This window comes from Mustelus asterias, chromosome 19 (assembly GCF_964213995.1).
Source record: "Mustelus asterias chromosome 19, sMusAst1.hap1.1, whole genome shotgun sequence".
Lineage (NCBI taxonomy): Eukaryota > Metazoa > Chordata > Chondrichthyes > Carcharhiniformes > Triakidae > Mustelus > Mustelus asterias.
This window is the reverse complement of record NC_135819.1, coordinates 78,168,772-78,190,620: the sequence shown is the minus strand read 5'-3', so window position 1 is coordinate 78,190,620 and position 21,849 is coordinate 78,168,772. Positions and strand designations below refer to the sequence as shown.

Sequence of the window (21,849 nt, the reverse complement as noted above, 5' to 3'; positions counted from 1 at the left end):
CTCTAATGCTTTTTAAGGACGGATGTGCTAAGCCAAAGACATTGGCCTTGAAATTCTGCAAACGTTCTGTTGGTTTTCTGCCAGAATTTTGGTATCATGAACAGAATCCCTTGGGAACTGGTTTATAGTGATTGTTTACACCCATCTACGTTATCTCCTCGGGGATTCTGCCAATGACTCATTGTAGCAATGGTGAAAGTAGAATCTTTTTGTGAGGGACAAAGATGAGAGAGAACTGAAACTCTTGTTTCCTTCCCTTGCTGTCCACATTCAGGGTGTGTTCTGAAAAAGAAGATGTGTGTTTTTATCTTAAGTCCTGAGTGTATGGTCACCTTAAATAAATTGCAGAACAAATTTCATGGATTTAAACAAAGAGAATTATTTATTCACACATTTACCCTGAGAATTTAAATCTAATCCTACATTACTCACCACACACACACACCCATGGGACACACACACACACACCCATGAGATGCACACACACACACACGCACACAAAGTACAGTTAAAGAAAATGGTGCACTTTTGCAAGTTACAGGCGCAGGAATAGTTCATAAATCAGGCGATTGGCTTGTCTTGGTTCAAGTCTACCGAAGAAGATGTCCTTTGCCACTCTTGAAGTGTAGCGAGATGAATTCAAAACCAAAGTTGGATATCAAAGTCGATGCAGGATTCTCACAAAGAGCTGGATTTCTAGCCGGTCACAAACTTAATTGCTTGTCGTCTCATTACTCGAAGGATGGTTTTCTGTACTGATGACCTTGATAAAGCTTAGGCTTCAACATCTTGCAATGCTGCAGTCTCCAGTTCTAAGCCATAGGTGTTACTATCTTTTCTTCTGCTGCTGTTTATTGCTGTGCAGTTTGCAGACTGACTGGTCTCTCCTTGGTGCTTGGAGCAAGTAATATTGGTTAGCTGAAGACAGTTTTAGTCATGTGACCACCTGCTTTATTGTCCATCCGGGATGATATAAAGCTCGAAGCCTACACAATGGGGAATGGACAGTGGCCATTCACACTTACTAATGATCCAATTGGTTTCTGTAACTTTGTTGCATATTGAGCTTGCATTCAGTAGGTTTGGAAGTTCATTGATTTTGGGTTTTGGGTAAGTCCATACATGGGTGGTGAATAGCTATGAATTCCACAAATAGTTTTCATCTTGGTAAGTCCACTAAAGGGAGGCACCCATGTCATTCAATCAGGAAGTCTTCAGAGATTTGAGATACTTCTGAATCTGTGCAGAGTTTGCTTAAGCCACCTAACCCTCGACAGCCAACTTTGCAACCTTTAATGTCCATTTTTAAACGAAAAAGCAGTTTCAGCAAATTCTATAAATGCAGCCCATGTTTAAAGTTGTGAATATGATATTTCTTTACTGGACACAATGCTTTCATAATTAGAAGATCCCCAATACATTGCTGCCAATTAGGTTTTTAATTGTACATGATTCTTGATTGCCCTTTTAAAATTGGAATTGTGCTTGTTTCTCCATTCGTGTGATTAGTCAGAAAGATTGGAGCTCAAAAGGTGAAACTCTCTCTTTGCTGGAAACTTCAATCACAGGTTTGCTGACAAACTTGGGAAATAAAAAGTTCTTAAGAAAGTGATCATAGAATCCTACAGTGCAGAAGGAGGCCATTCGACCCATCAAGTCTGCACCGACCACAATCCCATCCAGGTCCTATCCCCATAACCCCATACATTTACCCTAGCTAGTCCCTCTGACATGTAAAGGACAATGTAGGATGGCCAATCCATCTACTCTGCACATCTTTGGACTATGGGAGGAAACCGGTGCACCCGGAGGAAACCCACGCGACACGGGGAGAACATGCAAACTCTACACAGACCAAAGCCGGGAATCGAACACAGGTCCCTGGCACTGTGAGGCAGCAGCGCTAACTACTGTGCCACCATGCTGATCCTTTAATTGTAAAGAAACTGGGGGTGGCACGGTGGCACAGTGGTTATCACCACTGCGTCACAGCACCAGGGACCCACGTTCGATTCCTGGCTTGGGTCACTGTCTGTGCAGAGTTTGCACATTCTCCCTGTCTGCGTGGGTTTCCTCCGGGTGTTCCAGTTTCCTCCCACAGTCTGAAAGACGTGCTGGCTAGGTGCATTGACCCAAACAGGTGCCGGAGTGTGGCGGTCAGGGGAATTTCACAGTAACTTCATTGCAGTGTTAATGTAAGCCTTACTTGTGACTAATAAATAAACTTTAACTTTACAAACTTGTATTTTTCATTAACAGAACAATTTTATCCTTTAAGCTGTTTGAATATGCAGAACTATCTTCATGAACATAATGTGGGGTAAGTCATTTTTTGGGTCAGATGAGGAGGCGGCGGTGGAGGTTACAGTACATGGCTGGTGATTTGGGAAGGAGGGAAGGGAGAGATCCAGCCACCTTCAGTTGAATCCAATTCTGCGTTGACTCCGGGAATAACTCCTGCATACCTTCCATCACAGGTCACAAGGAACTCGATAGAAAGAAGGACGCACATTTATGTAGCACTTTTCACAACCTCAGAACTTCCTAAAGTGCTTCGCATGCAATTAATTATCTTTTTAAGTGTGGTCACAGTTGCAATGTGGGAAGCACAGACTGGTTTATTTGCAATCAGCATATAAATAGTTAATCATAGAATCATATCACTGGTTAGGTGGATTGGCCATGCTAAATTGCCCCTTAGTGTTAGGGGGACTAGCAGAGTAAATATGTGGGGTTACGGGGATAGGGCCTGGTGGTATTGTGGTCAGTGAGAGACTCGATGGGCCAAATGGCCTCCTTCTGTACTGTAGGGATTCTATGATTCTACGATTCTTGGAACCATAGAGTCCCTACAGTGCAGAAGGAGGCCATTTAGCCCATCGAGTCTGCACCAATTCTCCTAAAGACCAGGCCCACTCCCCTGCTGTCTCCCTGTAACCCTGCACGTCCACCTAACCTGCACGTTGTGGGACACTACGGGGCAATTTAGCATGGCCAATCCACCTAACCTTTGGAGTGTGGGAGGAAACCGGCGCACCCAGAGGAAACCCACACAGACATGGGGGGAGAGCGTGCAGACTCCACGTGGACCGTCACCCTAGGCTGGAATCGAAGCTGGGTCCCTGGCGCTGTGAGGCAGCAGTGCTAACCACCATAAAGAGAAATATTGAATTCTAACCGACATCGTTATAAATGATATAAAACCCTGCTATGATTAATTGAGGAGTGAGAGGAAGGATAGGTCCTGACATGAGTCCTCACCAGACACAAAGACCCTCAAAAAACAATACAAGACAAGCTTCAGTTTTGTCACCAAGTTTGCTTGGTATTTTCAAATGATTTTTTTTGGCGGAAAAGGAATTTAGAGTTTCTCAAAGTCTGAGATCAACTGGTTGGATGGAGAAGTCTGCACTGGAATAGGCAGAGTTAGTTTGATATTATGCAATGGCGTGAAGTCAATGGCTGCCAGCGGTAATTTGCTACCAAATAAACCTGTTGGACTTTAACCTGGTGTTGTGAGACTTCTTACAGTGGTAATAAAAACCAGAAGAGATGTAGAACGGCTGCTGACTCGCTATCATCCATCCCACACAATAGCACAAAATCATAATGAGCACCATGGACACGACCTAACATTGGTTTCATCGGAATGAATGATCTCTCCTCACTCTGGGTTTTCCATTATTGAAATGATTGTCGAAAGATTAACAGTGCATCACTCTGTATATTTTTACAGTAAGGATTGGCTGCATAATGGGACAGAGGAGGATTTCCAAAAATAACTGATTTAGAATCACTAGTTCATTTCTTAATATTCTTCACTCAAGATTATCGAGAGACACTGAACTTTAGCAACTGAGGATTGTAGTCATTGCATTACGTAGAATTATATAGAATCCCTACAGTGCAGAAGGAGACCATTCAGCCCATCGAGTCTGCACCGACAACAATCCCACCCAGGCCCTACCCCATGTATTTACCCTGTCAATCCCCCTGACATTAAGGGGCAATTTAGCATGGTCAATTATAGAATCCCTACAGCACAGAAGGAGGCCAGTCGGAACATCTGGTCTGCACTGACTCTCCGACAGAGCATTTTACTGACGGTCATTGAATTTATACCATTGCACAATATCCCCGTAACCCCATCCATTTATCCCACTAATCTCCCTAACCTACACTAAGGGGCAATTTTGCATGGCTAAACCACCTAACCTGCACATCTTTGGACACTAAGCGGCAATTTAACATGACCAATCCAGCTTATCTGTACATCTTTAGACTGTGGGAGGAAACCAGAGCACCCAGGGGAACCCATGCAGACATGGGGAGAACATGCAAACTACACACAGACAATGACCAAGGCTGGAATTGAACCTGAGTCCCTGGCGCTGTGAAGCAGCAGTGCTAACCACTGTGCCATTGTGCCGCCCTTTATATCTTTACCTGGTTTGTTTTTAGTTCAGTAATATCTTTGCTTTTAGACTCAAGAACGCCTGCCAGACTGGTTTCTTTGCAATAGTTTGCAATGTGACCCCAATGGTTTAATTCCGTTACTGATTCCATCTCCTCTCACAGATTCTTCAATCAACAGTAGAAACGATGGAATGAAACCTGCACATCTTTGGACACTGAGGGGCAATTTGGCATGGCCAATCCACCTAACTTGCACATCTTTGGACACTAAAAGGAAAGTTAGCATGGCCAATCCATCTAACCTGCACATCTTTGGTCACTAAGAGGAAAGTTAGCATGGCCTATCCAACTGACCAGCACAACTTGGACAATAAGGGGCAATTAAGTATGGCCAATCCACGTATCCTACACATCCTTGGACACTAACAGGCTATTTAGCATGGTCAAACCACCTAACCTGCACATCTTTGGACACTGAGGGGCAATTTAGCATGGCCAATTCAACCAACACGCACATCTTTGGACATTAAGGTGCAATTTAGCATGCCCAATCCACCTAACCTGCACATCATTGGACACAAAGGGGCAAGTTAGCAAGGCCAATTCACCTAACGTGCACATCGTTGGACACTAAGGGGCAATTTAGCATGGCCAATCCACCCATTTGCTCTGCTGCCTTACAGTAACATGGACCTGGGTTCAATTCCAGCTTGGGTACTGTCTGTGCGGAGTCTGCACGTTCTCCCTGTGTCTGTGTGGGTTTCCTCCAGGTGCTCTGCTTTCCTCCCACACTCCAAAAATGTGCGGTTGGGTTGACTGGCCATGCTAAATTGCCCCTGAGTGTCTGGGGGATTAGCAGGGTAAATACATGAGTTAAAAGGATAGGGGCTGGGTGTGACTGTGGTTGGTGTAGGCTTGAGGGGCCAAATGGCCTCCTTCTGCATTGTAGGGATTCTATGACTATTTTGTCTCTGCAATGAGGTTTACAGAGGCTGATGATTCAAATCTCAATTCAGGCTTTGAGCACATAACCTGAGCTGACACTCCAGTGCAGTACATCGGAAGTGCTACATTAACCGAGCTGCTGTCCTTCACATGAGGTGATAGAAGCCTCTGTCTGCCAGTTCAGTGGATGTTTTAAGGATCCCAGTACACTATGTGAAGAAAAGTAGAACATTCTCCGAGGTTTCCATCAGCAACCCTCACTCAACCAACTAGTAGGGACAGATTACTTGGCACTTCATCAGATTTCTACATGTGGGATCTTGCTGTGTACAAAACGGATGCTGTGTTTGTCCATTTAACAGCAAACAAATTTCATGTCTGCTTATAAGTTCTTCAAATCAATAGAGGAAACAGCAATCGGCCATTCCATTCCAAAGTACTAATTACAAGGGTACTTCAACGAGATGCTTTTGAAAGGACAATAAGGTGCATGAGTCTATTTCTGAAAATCCAGTTTCTTTGTGTTGAGAAAATTCGAATCCGCCAGTAATCCAAATTAAGCAGCAGAACAAAACAAAGCGACAAGTTCGAACTATCTGGTCATTTAAATTAAAAGAAGGTTTTGACTGTGTACAAAGACAAGTTTCTCTTTCAGGTCTGGCTGATTTTGCCAGTGTCAGGAGTTGAAGAGGATCAGAGGTCCCTCATTGTAACGGCACAGCTAACAAATGAGATGCTGACATTTCACAAACTGGAGAAACAGCATCTCATCTTCCAGTTGGGCACTTTACAGCCTTCCAGAGTGAACATTGAGTTCAACAACTTCAGAGCATGAACTCTCTCCTCCACCTTCACCCCATTTCCATTTATTTTATTCTATTTCATTTCATCTCATTCATCCATTTTATCACCCTTCTTTCTCATTCCATCTTTCCATTCTCCATTCCAACTCTCCTTCTTTCCACCGCACCCCCTTCAGTGCCACATTCCTCAGGCAGTCCTTTAACAATCTGTTCCTCTGTTCTGCCATTCACACATTCTGACCATTTAATGGATACTCTTAGCACCTTCTCAGCCTTCTGCATCCTTATTTACATTCCCTTTGTCCAATTCCACACCCCCTCCCCACCCCAACCCCAATAGTATAAATCTCTGCTGATTCTCTTTGCTCTTAGCTCTGATGGAAGGTCATCTAGACTCAAAACATTGGCTCTATTCTTTACCCAGTAAGAGTTTTAACAACACCAGGTTAAAGTTAAAACTCTTACTGTGTTCAGCCCAGTCCAACGCCGGCATCTCCACGTCTATTCTTTACCCTCAGATGCTGTCAGCCCTGCTGAGATTTTCCAGCATTTTGTGTTTTTGTATCAATGTCAGCATTGGGTCTTGTGCTCGATAGAGTTAAGAAGGATGAGGGGGGATCTCATTGAAACTTACATAATCATAAAAGGCCTGGATAGAGTGAACATGGGAAGATATCTCCATTAGTAGGAGAGAGTAGGACCCGAGGACGCAGCCTCAAAGTAAACAGACGACCCTTTAGAACTGAGATGAGGAGGAATTCCTTCAGCCAGAGGGTGGCGAATCTATGGAATTCATTGCCACAGAAGGCTGTGGAGGGCAGGTCATTAAGTGTATTTAAGGTAGAGATAGATAGGTTCTTGATTGATAAAAGGATCAAGGGTTACGGGGAAAAAAATAGGAGAACAGGGCTGAGAAACTTATCAGCCATGATTGAATGGCAGAGCAGACTCGATGGGCCAAATGGCCTAATTCTGCTCCTCTATCTTATGGTCTTATGGTTTTATATCATTTCAAATATAGGGCGGCACAGTGGCACAGTGGTTATCACTGCTGCCTCACAGTGCCAGGGACCCGGGTTCGATTCCCGGTTTGGGTCACTGTCTGTGTGGAGTTTGCATGTTCTCCCTGTGTCTGCGTGGGTTTCCTCCGGGTGCTCCAGTTTCCTCCCACAGTCCAAAGATGTGCGGGATAGGTTGATTGGCCATGCTAAATTGTCCCTTAGTGTCAGGGGGACTAGCAGGGTAAATATGTGGGGTTACAGGGATAGGGTCTGGGTGGGATTGTGGTCGTTGCAGACTCGATGGGCCGAATGGCCTCCTTCTGCACTGTAGGGATTCTATGATTTTCTTTTCTATGAAATGTCTAAAGAACTCTTTCTCTTGGTTACAAATTTGCTTTTTGTTTTTTTTGCTGTTGAGTGACTCTGAATGATATAACTAGGCAAAGATTAAAGTATTCCAGGGGTGTGCAGACCATTCATTGTCTTGGGAATGAAACTGACTAAGCATTTTCCACTTCTTGAACAAGATCTTCACAATCGCAAGTTTGGCATCAAGTTTGTTACTTGACGTAAAGCTGCTTTGTCTCATCCAAGTGTAGTCAATGTTAATTCCTCTCTGTACACGATTGGCGCAGAGTTGCTTTAAATCGTCAATATTCAAAATGAGAGAAAGGAACTGGCTAATAGAATGAAAAACAGCTACAACGCTATTGAGCGGTTTGCAAAATTAAACACTATGGCAGATTTTAATCGGATAAAGCCTGCACCCAGCCGTCATGATGACACAGTTAAGAAGCTACCATGTTAATATCAAGGCTTCCTGTATTCTAGCTTGTAGTTAGTGGTTAGCTTACATCCTGCACGGTGCTTGAAACGACTGTGTTTACTTTTGAAAAAATGCGCAGGTGTGTTCCTCTGATAGTGTCTCTTTTGTTTTTGGTTAGGGGTTTGTGCCAAATGTCTGCTGATAATTAAAGAACTGGCTGCCACACCGACTGGAAAGGAGTAATTACAACATCTCTTCAAACAGCTTCCAAAGAAAACCCCACTTTCACCTCTCCTGCTCTGCAACTTTGTGCTGGTGTAGGTTCCAGCCATCTGCAGTGCCAATCAAGTGACCAAGTCTCATTGTGGACAGTGAATGTTAGCTGGTTATTGGATTGCGATGATGGGGAAGCTAAGTCCAACAGTGTCCTCAGGTGACTCTGCAAACTTTTTATAGCAATTGGGATTGGGAGCCCTGGATGAGAACCAACAAAGTCAGTTGTAGTACCACTCACACCACACTGCTAAGATCAACTACTGTAACACAGTTAGAATTAAGCCATGAGACCTCCAACATCAGGTATATGGCAGAGAGTTGCACGGAGATGGTACAGTATAGTGGCCGAATTAGAATGTGTGATAGTCATAGCATTTCTACAGTGCAGAAGGAGGCCATTTAGCCCATCGAGTCTGCAGCGATTCTCCCTGAAAGAGTACCTTACCCAGGCCTGGCCCACTGCCCTATCCCCAGGGAAAGGAGCAAGTAAAATATATCAGGTGGCTGGCCCACTGACCCCCGACCCGTTCTAAGTAAAAGGGTAGGCTCCTGCTCTCCATTATAAAAAAATGGACAATTGAGCTGCTTAACAAGCCAACCAACCTGAACATTACGCTGCCCGTGCTGCCATATAACTAGCGCGGGCAGAAGGCCATATTTGTAAACTGCTTTGTTGAAAAGATGAGAAGAAAATGTGGGGGCACGTCATTCCAGAGTGGGGTGATGTGGGGAGGGTGCCCTGTCCATATTGGGGGCATCGCCCTCACCATGTTACCTCCTGCTTTGGTCCATACACCTGGCCTCCAAACATTGCTCCTCTCCAACCCCCAGGCCTGATCCCAGGTGACTTGATCCCTGCCCATTTAAAGACTGACCTGGGTTCACACACCATGGCTGCATTAACCCGGGGCCTACTCGCTGGGCCTGGCATTGCCACTACTCAGTTCTGGGACTGCAGGAGCTGCCAGCCAATTAGGCTGACTGACAGCTCCCGATGGCAGGACTTCCTACACCCGAGGAGTCAGGGGGGAGGGAATCTGATCCTCGCCTCCTCAAGGCTGTCCCGAGCACATGAAGGTCAGTCGGTGCAGCACTGGCATTTCTTCCAGGGTATGCCCTCAGCCTTCCCCTCCACTGTCATATTCCATCCATTACCTCTTGGGCAGCAGGCGAATTTTGACAAACACCTTAAGAAAAAGGGGGGAAAATGTAACAAAAAAGGAGCAAAGCAAACATGGCTTCCCCTGGTAGTCACAATGGTCTTGCTGCAATTATATAAGGCTTTGATGAGACCTCATCTAGAGTACTGTTTTCATAGAATCATAGAATCCTTACACTGCAGAAGCAGGCCATTTGGTTCATCAAGTCTGCACCAACTCTTCAAAACAGCATCTTACCCTGACCCTATCCCCGTAATCCCACATATTTAGTCTGCCAATCCCCCTAACCTACATATCTTTGGACCCTTTTCCCTGCAAACACTTGATTCCTTTAGCCCCAAGAGATATATCATAGAATCATAGAATCCCACAGTGCAGAAGGAGGCCATTCGGCCCATCAAGTCTGCACTGACCACAATCCTACCCAGGTCCTATCCCCATAGCCCCATGCATTTACCCTAGCTACCCCCTGACACTAAGGGGAAATTTAGCACTGCCAATCCACCTAACCCGCACATCTTTTGGACTGTGGGAGGAAATTGGAGCACCCGGAGGAAACCCATGCAGACACGGGGAGAATCTGCGGACTCCACAGCGACAGTGACCCAAGCTGGGAATTGAACCCCTGGTCCCTGGCACTGTGAGTTGGCAGTGCTAACTACTGTGCCACCATGCCGCCCACACTGTGCCACTGTGCCATTTTGGTTTCTTGCCTTTAGAAATAGTGCAACAAAGGAAAGCAAGATAGATTCATAAGAAATTGGAGGAGTAGAGCACGTTGACCCTCGAGCCTGCTTTGCAGTGAACATGGATTCCTGCCAAGATAGGTCCATTCCATGAGGAGCCACTGAGTAGATTAGGCCTACATACTCTATAAAATTTAGAAGAATGAGAGGTGATCCCATTGAAACATGAGATTCCGAGAGGCTTGAAAGAGCAGAAGATGAGAGACTATTTCCCCTGCTGGAGAGTCTGGAATGGTGGGCATTGTCTCAGGATCAGGGCCTGGCTATATCAGACTGAGATGAGGTGAACTGTCTTTGTCCTAGGATTCTGAACCTTTGGAACTCTCTCCCCAGAGGATTGTCGATGTTTAGCCATTGAATATATCACATGCTGAGATCGATAGGTTCTTAAACTCTCAGGAAATGAAAAGCAAATGGTTTTATTCTTCTTGATCACCTGGCCTACTCCTGTTCCTGTTTGTTATTTCCTTATGTTCAAAAACAGGTAACTCCCTTTAGAAGCTACTTAGTGAAAACGTTTCACACCAATGCCTCTTGTTTCTTTGGCTCTTTTCCCTCTGATGAAACTATGATATTCCACCGTAAGAATGGACACCAAACAGCCTCACACACCTTGGAATTGCTTGGTCTGGAGAACATTCACAAAAACACAAAAACCTTACAGTGCAGGAAGCCATTTAGCCCATTGGGTCTACACCAATCACAATCCCACCCAGCCCCTATCCCCGTAGCCCCGCTTGTTTACCATGCTAGTCCTCTGACACTAAGGGGCAATTTAGCATGGCCAATGAATCTAACCTGCTCATTGTTGGACTGTGGGAGGAAACCAGAGCACCCGGAGGAAACCCATGCGGTCACGGGGAGAATATGCAGACTCCGGATAGACAGTGACCTCCAAGCCGGGAATAAAACCTGGCATTGTGAGACAGCAGTGCTAACTACTGTGCCACCGTGCTGCCCATTCAGATGCCCCCCCCACCCCCCACTCCCCTCTCCCACCCCCCACCCCAATCAGAAAATGACCTTTGGGACAGGCAGCTAACTGAACTGGGAAAATATTGACTGCCTCTGCTACTAAGACAACCTCGGGGATCTGCCTTTTACTGATCTACTCGGTCCAACAACTGTCTGAGTGCCCTCATCAAGCACACAGAGATTAAATTAGATTAGAACGGGGAGAGACAAGGTGAAAATAACATTCATATTGAGAAACATTAAATTTAAACAGTGAGTGCTGTTCACATCGCTGGGAGTAGGAGGAAGGGTGGTGGAACTGGCAGTCATATATTGCTGAGTCTGACAATGCACACACAACGCAAACAGCCTGATCCCTGACAGATAATAAGAGGCCTACCGTTTCCAATTCAACTTCATCACACCTGCGGGCGTGGTAACTCCCCCAAGCCACAGCGTTTTAAAAGGATCGCAAACGGTAATATTCCCTCCCTTAAACAACTGTGCTTCTAATTATATGATAGGTCCCCGTGTCAATCTATGATTATTTCCTCTCCACATTACTGGTTCTGTGAAAATTATTTTGATGGAACACCCCTGCATTTTACTTCATAAAAGCAGAACAGTGAGTAGAATCATCATCGCACAGAACGATATCATTTGGTCTGTCTTGCATGTGCCAGATCTCTGCAAGAGCAATTTGGCTAATTCTATTTGCCCGCCCCTTCCTGCTAGCCTTGCATTTTCTTCAAATGCTTATCCAATGTGTGGCACGGTGGCACAGTGGTTAGCACTGCTGCCTCACAGCTCCAGGGACCTGGGTTTGATTCCCACCTTGGACCACTATCTGTGTGGGGTTTGCACGTTCTCCCTCTGTCTGCCTGAGTTTCCTTCGGGTGCTCCGGTTTCCTCCCACACTCCAAAGATGTGCAGGCTAGGTGCATTTGCCATGCTAAATTGACCCTTAGTGTCCGGAGATGCGAGAGAGAGATTAACGGAGTAAATATGTGGGATGACGGGGATAGAGAATGGATGGGATTGTTGTTGGTGCAGACTCGATGGCCAAATGGCCTCTTTCTGCACTGTAGGGTTTCTATGAATCTATGATTTCAATTCCTATTCGAAAGGCTCGATTGAATCTGCCCACACCTCACTCTCGGATAGTGCATTCCAAATCGCGACCAATCGCATAGACAACTTTCCCATGTTCTTTCACCAATCACTTAAAACCTGTGACCTCTGGTTCACAATTCTTCCTCCAATAGGAACAGTTTCTCACAATCTACTCTGTCAAGAACCCTCATGTGATACAGCGGGGGTTGGGATCCATGTCTCTGAGCCAGAAACTTCAACCATCCCAGGGCTGAACGGCCAAGAAAGTTCAGAACATGGCCGAACACAGGTTGAGTTTGAACCCATAAATCCTTCCAACACACGTCAATGGCAGTCGGTAAGTAAGAGTAGGAGAGATTCCTGGTCAGACATGTGAAGGAAAAAGCATTGATGCCTCTGCCACCAATATCCAAAGCACTAGAATTTGTAAAAAGTGTATGGGTGCCATAGCAATGCAGGCACATCACCTAGAATTGTCCTGATTTCCAAATCCTTACTTAATAGAATATAGCCCCAGCTTCTCAATTCTATTCACATAACTGAAAGTCCTCAACCCTGGAAAACATTTCATAAATCTTTCAGCTCCCTTACAAAAGCTTTTACATTCATCCTTATGCACGCTACACTGTTTCCCAAACAATGGCGAGACAGGAATGAGATAGAGAATCTAGTGAACTGGTGCGGCAACAACAATAATCTCTCCCTCAATGTCAACAAAATGAAGGAGATTGTCATCGACTTCAGGAAGCGTAAAGGAGAACATGCCCCTGTCTACATCAATAGGCGAAGTAGAAAGTGTCGAGAGCTTCAAGTTTTTAGGTGTCCAGATTACCAACATCCTGTCTTGATCCCCCCATGCCGACACTATAGTTAAGAAAGCCCACCCAACGCCTCTACTTTCACAGAAGACTAAGGAAATTTGGCATGTCAGCTACGATTCTCACCAACTTTTACAGATGCGCCATAGAAAGCATTCTTTCTGGTTGTATCACAGCTTGGTATGGCTCCTGCTCTGCCCAAGACCACAAGGAACTACAGAAGGTCGTGAATGTAGCCCAATCCATCACACAAACCAGCCTCCCATCCATTGACTCTGTCTACACTTCCCACTGCCTTGGCAAAGCAGCCGGAATAATTAAGGACCCCACGCACCCCGGACATTCTCTCTTCCACCTTCTTCCTTCGGGAAAAAGATACAAAAGCCTGAGGTCACGTACCGACCGACTCAAGAACAGCTTCTTCCCTGCTGCTGTCAGACGTTTGAATGGACTTACCTTGCATTAAGTTGATCTTTCTCTGCACCCTAGCTATGACTGTAACACTACATTCTGCATTCTCTCGTTTCCTTCTCTATGAACGGTATGTTTTGTCTGTATAGCGCGCAAATAAATAATACTTTTCACTGTATGTTAGTACATGTGACAATAATAAATCAAATCAAATCAAATCAAATCAGTTTTGGACACCATTCTCCAGGTGAGGTTGAGCCAATGTTTTGTAAAGGCTCACTGTAACCTTTTTTGCTTTTGTAGACTAAGCATTTTACTTTAACTATATATATTATAAAACTAAAGCAGAATATCAAATCAGAATAACATGCGTGACTGAATGACACTTGCCCTTGAACTCAATTTCATCTAAGATGAAATTTGGGGCTGCATTTTCCACAAGTGTCAGGAACCTGACATCTGGATCAAGGTTCTGACTCCCATGGGGGGTGGGTTTCTCCCAAAAGAATTCTAAGTGTCGAATTTGCGTAAAAATTGGAGTAAATCACATTGGATTTTTCAGCGGGAGTTTCATAATGAATCTCCCACACTCTGTGCACTGCAAGCCTCAGCGTGAATCACGCTAAAAATCAGTAGGTTGGGCCTATTCCCGCTGTCCAAATGTCTTTTAAATGTTGTAATTGTATCCCCCTCTACCACCTGCTCTGGCAGCTCATTCTGTATACTGTGTGAAAAAGTTGCCCCTCAGGTTCCTTTTAAATCTTTCCCCTCTCACCTTAAACCTGTGCCCTCAAGTTTTGGACTCCCCTACCCTGGGGAAAAAACTTTGGCTATCCACCTTATCTCTGCCCCTCATGATTTTATAAACCTTTATAAAGGTCACACCTCATCCTCTTACACTCCAGGGAAAAAAGTCCCAGCCTATCCAGCCTCTCCTTATAGATTTACAAAGATTTACAAAGATGTTACCAAGTCTGGAAGGTTTGAATCCTCTCCTTATAATTCAAACCTTCCAGACCTGGTAACATCTTTGTAAATCTTTTTTGCACCCTTTCCAGTTTAATGACAACCTTCCTGCAGCAGGGGAATGTGAAGGTGCAATGAAATGGAGATGTTTTTGGATGCCTGCAGGAACTTAAAAATAAAATAAAGAGGGGGCCACTGCCGTTCGGGCCATCAGTGTGGATGGGGGACATGTTGACAGGATTGATTCTGGCCACAGCTGTGGTCCTGTCTTGCTTCTGACCTTTCCACTGTATTGGGAGGAGACTCTGATGATGCCCCAGACATGCCACCAGGAGGCTGCATCCAAGTAGTTGCCAGGCGGAGGTGATCTGACATCAGGAAAATGCGAGTGGGTTTGGGAAATAGCCCTTAAGTGGGCGCCTTAACTGGCTGCCCAGCTATTTGAATTTCCCTGCCACCACCCACACACCCTCAGTCCCCACCTCCACTTTCACATCGAAAACCGCCTCCACATCGCTGGGAGAATTCAGCCCTTGATCGTGATTCCCCATATGCGGGTTGTACTAGTTTTTTGTACAAACTTCAAGCTTTGACAAAAGGTCACCAACCTGAAACATTTAGTTTCTTTCTCTCTCCACAGATGCTGCCTGTATTTCTGGTTTTATTTCAGGATCTGCCATTCACAGTATTTCACTTTTGTTACATACAAACTTTTTCCACTGAGCAGAATGAAGCTTAAAGGTTGCAGGTGAACTGACAAGGATATAAACAGGCCTCACTTCAAAGCTACTGTCTGTATATACGGCAATAACTTACAGTAGTCCAATGCCCCTCATATAATATAACATCTAACAACAATTAATCAGAGGGGTAATGAGTTCATTGACTGGAGATTGATGAAACTATGGCTAAGAAGACATATAGGAAGGATGTGAATGCATTGAAGAGAGCGCAGAAGAAGTTTACTCGAATGGTTCCAAGGATGCAAAACTTTAGTTCTGAGGATAGATTGGAGAGGTTGGCACTATTCTCCTTGGAGAGAAGAAGGTGGTGGTTTGATAGAGATTATGGAATCATAGGATCTCTGCAGTGAAGAAGGAGGTCATTCGGCCCATCGAGTTTACACTGACTCTCCAAAAGAGCATCTTACTCAGGCCCATCCCCCCACTCTATCCTCGTAATCCTGCACATTTAGCATGGCTAATCCACCTAACCAGCCTATCTTTGGAGTGTGGGAGGAAACCGGAGCACCCGGAGGAAACCCACGCAGACATGGGAAAAACGTGCAAATTCCACCCAGGCAGTCAGAAGGCCGGAATCGAACCGAGATGTTCAAGATCATGAAGGGGCTGGACAGAGAAGATAGGGAGAAAATGTTCCTGCTTGGAAAAGCATCAAGAATGAGAGGACACTGACTGACTGGTTGGGGTCTGGGATGTGCTGCCTAGAAGTGTGGTGGAGGCAGGTTCAATGGAGGCATTCGAGAGGGCATTAGATGATTATTTGAATAGAAACAATGTGCAGGGGTACGGGGAAAAGTGGGGGAATGGCACTAAGTCATGATGCTTGTTTGGAGAGCTGGTGCAGTCTTGATGGGCCGAATGGCCTTCTTCTGCACTGTAACAATTCTGTGATAATTTTAAGAGGCTTTGAAATGAGTGATAAGGAAGGGATAAGGAAGTTATTGAAACATACAAGTCGGTGTGTTTTGAGAGTATAACAATGTTTTCAACTGAACTTTGAATCAGAACATATAGTTTGATTTACATAAGGTATCATGGAAGTCTATTCCTCTCAAATGAAAATGCATGTTGGCATAGTTACTGTTGCTGCAAGTACTGCACTATTAATATAAACCAACTGACCAGATCATTGTCATTGCCTTTTAATATATTCACAGTTGATATAGTTGCAGAATAGAAATGTGGAATGTATGAGTTCCCAGAATATGGTCCAGTGTCTACATCCAGCCAGAGGTTTAGATTTTGGTGCTGAAACTTTTAATTTTCACAACAGGACTGACAAACCTTCATCCAGAGCCAAAGGTCTCGTGGACCAGAGATGATGGAAAGCCTGTACTTTCATTGGTGGCTTTCCGCCAATAAGGGAACATTCATTCAAATGGGGTTTTCCAACAATCATCAAGTGATGTTTCCAAACCATTGAATCACATTTAAAATGCGACGGTCAGTGTGGTTATACCAAAGTTGTTTCCTACCTCAGTGGAAGTCATGGCAATCTTAAATGGAGGCAATGTCAGGCTGTGGTGGCACAACCTCACAGTGGTACAGTGCTTAGCACTGCCGCCTCACAGGTCCAGGGATCCAAGTTCCAGTCCAGTCTCGGGTCACTGTCTGTGTGGAGTTTGCGCGTTCTCTCCAGGTCTGCGTGGGTTTCCTCCGGGTGCTCCAGTTTCCTCTCACAGTCCCACAAAGATTTGCGGGTTAGGCGGATTGGCCATGCTAAATTGCTCCTAAGCATCAGGGGGATTAGCAGGGTAAATACGTGGGGTTATGGGGGAAGGGCCTGGGTGAGATTGTTGTCGGCGCAGGCTCATGGGCCAAATGACCTCCTTTTGAACTGTAGAGATTCTGTGATTCTTGGTGGTTTTGAGGAGCAGCGAAGCTGAGTTGGATCAAATCAACAAGCAGAGGCCAGTGACACTAACAACGTGGCAGTATTGTGAACAGTGAGGAGGATAGTGTAGAACTTCAAAAAGTTGGTGGAACAGATGGACAAGCGGCAGGTGAAATTTAATGCAGAGAAGTGTTTCCTGATTCATTATGGGGGGAAAATTGCAGAGAGACAACATGAAATAAAGGGTATAATTCTAAAGGGAGTGCAGGGGCAGAGGGACCTGGGGTACATGTGCACAAATTATTGAAAGTGACAGGAAGGTTGTTAGTGCAACTAAAAAAGCACAAGGAATCCTATAAATGAGCATACAAAATCAAAGCAGTTACAATAGGCCTGTATAAAACACTGGTTTAGCCTTAATTGGTGTATTGTCTCCAGTATTAGGCCCCACAGCTTAGGAAGGATGTGAAGGCATTGAGGGTGGAGGAGATATTCATAAGAATGATCCCAGCGATGTGGAACTTTGGTTATGTGGATAGATCAGAGAAACAAGGGCTGTTCTTCTGAGAGGAAATAGATTAAAGGTGGTCAAAATCGGGAGGGGTCTAGATTGAGTCGATAGGGACCCATTGACGGAAAGATTGATAAGCAGAGGAACCAGAGCAATGGCAACATGAGGAAAAGCTTTTTTACACAGTGAATGTTTAGGCTCTGGTATTCACTGTCTGACAGTGTGGTGGAAGCGGAGTCAATCACAGCTTTCCAACGAGAATGAGATCATTATCTGAAGAGGACTGATTTTGCAGGGCACTGGGTGAATTGCTTTAGCAGAGAACTGGCACAGGAACAATGGACTGAATGGCCCCCTTCTGTGCCCCAGCCATTCTATGTATTATAAAGCCATTATAAAGTGAACATCTAACTACATATATCCATATATCCATTTAGTGTGGCCAGAACAGCAGGTCAGAGGCTATCAATTCTGCAGAGTGCAACTCACCTCCTGACTCTTTAAAGCCTGTCCTCCACTTACAAAACACACGTGTGGTGGAATACTCCCCACATGCCCTGATGGAGTTTGTACGTTCTCCCTATGTCTGCATGGGTTTCCTCCAGATGCTCTGGTTTCCTCGCACAATCCAAAGTTGCAATGCTAAATTGCTGCTCAGTCTCCAAAGATGTGTAAGTTAGGTAGATCAGCCATGGTAAATACATGGGGTTACAGGGATAGGGTGATTGGGGGGGTGGGGCGCAGGTGGGGGGCGGTGGGTGGGGAGGGGGGGGGGGAAGTGGGTAAAATGCTCTTTCAGAGTCGGTGCAGAGCTGATGGGCCGAATGGCCTCCTTCTACACTGCAGGGATTATATGATTCCATGAGTTCAACTCCAACAACATTTAAGAAGCCCGATTCCAACCTAGACAAAGCAGCCCGTTTGATTAGCACTCCATCCACAGACACTCACTCCCTCCACCACCAACGCCTAGTGGCAGCAGTATACACCATCTACAAAATGCACTGCAGCGACTCACCAAGGTTCCTTTGACTACATTTTCCAAACCCTGTGGTCAATACCACCCAAAAGGACTAGTGCAGCAGACACATGGGAACAACACCACCTGCAAGTTCCCCTCCAAGCCACTCACCATCCTGACTTGGAAATATATCACCGTTCCTTCACTGCCACTGGATCAAACCCGAGAACTCACTCCCTAACAGCACTGTGAGTGTATCTACTGCACATGGGCTGCAGCAGTTCAAGAAGGCAGCTCACCACTACCTTCTTGAGGGCAATTAGGGATGGGCAATAAATGCTGTGCTTCGCCAGCAACACCCACATCCTGCGAAATAATTTAAAGAATCTAAATTTCTTTGCATAGCAGTTGGTATGTTTTATTTGAACTGGTATTTTAAATTTTATTTATTTCCATTATTGACTCTCAGCAACTTTTACAGATGCACCATAGAAAGCATTCTTTCTGGTATCACAGCTTGGTATGGCTCCTGCTCTGCCCAAGACCGCAAGAAACTACAAAAGGTTGTGAATGTAGCCCAATCCATCATGCAAACCAACCTCCCATCCATTGACTGTGTCTACACTTCCTGCTGCCTCGGCAAAGCAGCCAGGATAATTAAAGACTCCACACACCCCGGGCATTCTCTCTTCCACCTTTTTCCATCGGGAAAAAGATACAAAAGTCTGAGTTCATGTACCAACTGACACAAATCTATCCCCATCAGGGATAGGTACATTTTTGAACAGTAAAGGAATTAAGGGTTATGGTGAGCGGGCAGGTAAGGGGAGCTGAGTCCATGAAAAGATCAACCATGATCTTATTGAATGGCGGAGCAGGCTCAAGGGGCCAGATGGCCTACTCCTGCTCCTAATTCTCATGTTCTGAGAATTGGGCGGCACGGTAGCACAGTGGTTAGCACTGTTGCTTCACAGCTCCAGGGACCTGGGTTCAATTCCCGGCTTGGGTCACTGTCTGTGTGGAGTTTGCACATTCTCCTCGTGTCTGCATGGGTTTCCTCCGGGTGCTCTGGTTTCCTCCCACAGTTCAAAGATGTGCGGGTTAGGTTGATTGGCCATGCTAAAATTGCGCTTAGTGTCCTGAGATGCTTAGGTTAGAGGGATTAGTGGGTAAAATATGTAGGAATATGGGGGTAGGGCCTGGATGGGATTGTGGTTGGTGCAGACTCAATGGGCCAAATGGCCTCTTTCTGTACTGTAGGGTTTCTATTATTCTATGATTCTTATGTTCTTAAAACAACTTCTTCCCTGCTGCCTTCAGACTTTTGAATGGACTTACTTTGCATTAAGTTGATCTTTCTCTACACCCTAGCTATGACTGCAACACTACATTCTGCATTCTCTCCTTTTCTTCTCTATGAACAGTATGCTTTGTCTGTATAGCGCGCAAGAAACAAAACTTTTCACTGTATACCAATACATGTGACAATAATAAAACAAATCAAATCAAATCAAATATCATTCCCAACAGTAACAAGCTGGCTATTTTCATGAAGCAGTGTGAGATCTCGCATTCTCGATGAGAGTTGTTTTAAATTTTATCACAATCTTTGTAATAAATTGAGTATCGATAGCTTCAATTCAAAGTGCCCTGGATTTTGGTATCCACATTTTCATCCATTTTAGCAATTCGCGGGCTCCATAATAAGCATCTAAAGGGAGCGGGCACAGAGAAATGGCTTTGGCATTCTTGCTAAGAGTGGGAACTGTTTATTCCTCACAATAACAGAAAATATACATTAGCCTGCGTTCATGTGGCATTGACATTCAAATGTCAAAACATTCCTCACTCCTGACCAGCTAAGGAGATAGCTTTGAAATATGACAATGGCTAAGGATCCAGATTTCCCTTAAAAGGACATAAGTAGGGTTTATATTTTGGGCAGAAGAACCATGGGTGACTCTTCCTAAAATGTCACCTCTGGTGCTGTCAACCCTTGTGAATCCTCAAGGGAGCTGCAAGCAGGAGTATCGTGGTAACACAACCCTGGAATGGGAGGTCTGCTGAAACCATCACACTGTGGCCCCTGGTCAGTCATTGGAACTTCCTTTCTTGAGAATTCCAATTTTTGACAATTAACACTGTCCCTCACGTCGTAATGATGCGTTTTGACACAACATTGGATTTGCAAGCAACAAAACAAGGTTTGTCGAACTCTTTGTCAGGGAGGCAAGTCCAGTTTAAAGGGGTCACTGACCATAGCCACAGGTGTGGCTTCAGGGATACTACTTTAACTACATCCACCAACTGTAGAAAATGCAATCCAGGTAAGTGTACTCCCTATGGACGTTTACAGAACAACTTACCTGCCACAACTCAATGAAACGAAGGACCCACATAAACTAAAAGCACTTTCCGCTTTCTGTCCATGTTTCCAACAAGCACAGACAAGTTTAGGCACACACACCGGTGCCATATCGAACAGGGGGACTGGGATCACTTGTGGCTAATAGTGTTATGTTAACACTTGTTTCACAGTCATGACAACCCTTTTGATGTCCCACATTTCACACCAAGTGCTTGTCGGATTAAACATTGCCCCCAAAACATGTGCAGGATTAATTGCAAACACACCGACTGACCATACAGTGAAAGTCACACAGTTTGGCATATTCCAGAAACAGCTCAGGAATCATAATCCCACTATTAGTTTAATAGAGGAAAAAAAAACGGGTTTAGTTTCTTTCAAAATGCTTCCAGATTATTTCTCAATCCAACGAAAGTAATCTTAGAAACACTCAAAACGAATCTTATCCCAACCCCCCCAACAGAAAAAAAAACAAAATCAGACTCACCGTTCTTTAGGTGAAAAAATATGTAGAGAATCTCTCCCCTCGCAATACGCCTGATGTGGGGTTATAAACCACTGAATGTAACAAAACATGTGTCTGGTCACAAATGTAGCCAGCGGCAGAAACCCCGCCTCCCCTCCACAGTGATTGGTGGCCCACACACTGCGTGGGCGGGGTGAATGGCCAGCGGGGCGTGCGATTGGGCAGCAGGCACGTCAATCAAGGCACGATGGTCTTTTTTTCACTTGGCAACCGCTTTGAAATTGACACCGAGAACTGTACAGCTCTGTCCCTAATGCAGAAGTTCAATGTCCTCTCCCAGGGTCCACCCCCACCTCCCCCCATCCTCAACTGGAGTCCACAACCTTCCCTCAACACTGAATGTCTGCAATCTCCAAGCCTAATTTACAGTGCTGGAATGTGAAATTATATCTCCTCTCCTAGTTATTAATGTGAAATCATACCCCCCCCCCCTCTACTTATTAAGAAGGTGATATAAGACCATAAGACCAAAAGACGTAGGAGCAGAATTAGGCCCCTCGGCCCATCGAGTCTGCTCCGCCATTCAATCAT

The 21,849-nt window shown here is 45.0% G+C and overlaps 1 protein-coding gene across 4 annotated transcripts in view; it reads right to left on the bottom strand.

Moving 5' to 3' along the window:
- Window positions 1–21,383, bottom strand: part of prkcq (protein kinase C, theta) — a 171,339-nt gene extending 149,956 nt beyond the window's left edge. For 3 of the 4 annotated variants that reach the window (XM_078235931.1, XM_078235935.1, XM_078235932.1), the window contains exon 1: window positions 21,280–21,383. The gene's annotated coding sequence lies outside the window, so the exon portion shown is untranslated. The remainder of the gene's footprint in view (window positions 1–21,279) is intronic. The other variant, XM_078235933.1, reaches the window with a different exon arrangement.
- Window positions 21,384–21,849: the final 466 nt, after the last annotated feature.